The following is a 1,914-nucleotide window of genomic DNA, read 5'->3' on the forward strand; positions in this document are numbered from 1 at the left end:
CTTTCCCTCTGGAGCTCTCCCTGACTGCCTGTGTCTCCCTTTATCTCTCTGTCTCTGTGTCTAGGACCCCCAGGAAGGCAGAAGCTGGGACTCTGCCTTAAGGAACACTTCCTTACCCCCCAGTCTTCTGCCCTAGGGGGCTCTCTGTGCCCCCAGCTCCCACCCAGGCCCACCTGTGCCCACCTGCCCAGTGCTCACAGCTCCCAGCAGGCCCTCTGACAGCCCCTGCCGGCCCAGCTCCGTCTGCTGCTGGCCTGGCCCAGCCAGACTCAAGGGGGTTGGGGTCGGGTGGAAGGAGGATTAGCGAGGTGATTAATTGAGGGGGCCCCTCCCGCCCAGGTGCTGGTTGCTCTGAGCTACAGAGGGAGGGCTGGGTTCTAGGGGTTGGAGGGACACCATTAGCCTGGGTCTGCCACCCCTCGCTGTAGGATATAAACAAGAGCCTCCCCCTCTCTGGGCCTCAGTTTCCCTAGCTGTAAGACGGCGACAACAGGACTTACCCCATGGGGCTCTCACAGGGACTCAATGAGCTGATGAAAGGAAAGAGCATCGCACAGTGACTGGCATACAGCGAGTGCTTAATGAATGTCCACGGTTACGGCTTTTTTTTTTTTTATCATCTGGTGTGAGAAAAAGAACCTCTCAGATTCACAGATGTCAACGGGTGTTGGGGAAGCTGAGGTCCCCAGAGGTGAAGGCCATTCCAGTTGGCCCCCTGGGCACTGTGCAGGGCAAAGGAGTATGGGGCATTTTAGCTGGGTTTTGAGGTATGAATAGAAGTTCACTTTTCAGTCACTCAGTAAACACTTATTGAGCTTACTGTATACCAGGTACTGTTCACAGCAGTGAACAAAGCAGACACAAATCTTGGAACTGGCATCCTAGTGGAGGAGACAGACAGACAGATAATCTGTAACTATATAAGTAAAATATAGCATGTCAGGTGGTCAGAAGCCTGGTGAGAAAACTCAAGCAGGGGAGGGAAGGTTGCTCTTTCAATGAAGGTGATCAGAGTGGGAGATGAAGTACAAGGCTGTAAATTCTGGACAAGACTGGCTGTGAAGGGGTGGGTACTGGGGAGCCATGGGAGGTTGTGGGGCATGGGAGGGGCGCAGATGGCATTTTGGATGAGTAGCTATTGTGTGCAAGATGGGAGGCCAGGAGGATGCTAGAGGCCTGGTCAGAGCAAGGTCGGGGGAGAAGCAGGAGAGAAATCTGGGGGGAGAAAGTCTGAGGAGGAGGGAAGAAGACGGGTATACCAGGGCCCTGTTTTGGGGATAGGTGGATGATGGGACTGTCCCTCAGGCAGTGGCCTGAGAGCCGGGGCAGGATCTTGGGAAGCCCCTGAGACTGGTTTGCCAACCCCCCTCCCCAGTCCAAGGAGCCTGGGGGCTCAGGCGGGGGGGGTGGTGCCCTGAAAACAGTGAGGAGGGGCACTGGGGTTGAGAGTGGGCAGGATGAGACCCAGGAGGACAGAGGGAGTTTGACCCAGCGGCGGAGTGAGGCGGGAGATCCAGGCCCGTGGATGGACTAGGGAGTGAGTGCAGAGGAAGCAGAGATAAGTCCTTATCTCATCTCTGCTGGCTTTGTATAGATAAGGGAATGTAGGGAATGTTGGCTTTGTAGGGGAAAGGCACACACGGAGAAAGAGAAAGAGATGGAGACAGGCACTCACACACGGCATGAGTGCACACGCTCAGACACACTCACATGCAGCAAAGGGGTGCAGGCCCTGGAGAAGTTGGGGGCAGGGGCGAGCATCCTTGGACGAGGAGGGACGGCCCGGTGGGCAGGGGGCTTGATACCCAAGGGATTGGCCAGGCAGGGAGGCCCCAGAAGCCCTGAGCCCAGGCTGGAGGGCCGGCGAGTGCTTCCAGAGGCCCCTGGGGCCCCTCCAGGCCTCAGCTGCCCCGC

Source organism: Lipotes vexillifer, unplaced genomic scaffold (genome assembly GCF_000442215.2).
Source record: "Lipotes vexillifer unplaced genomic scaffold, Lipotes_vexillifer_v1.1 scaffold1011, whole genome shotgun sequence".
NCBI lineage: Eukaryota > Metazoa > Chordata > Mammalia > Artiodactyla > Lipotidae > Lipotes > Lipotes vexillifer.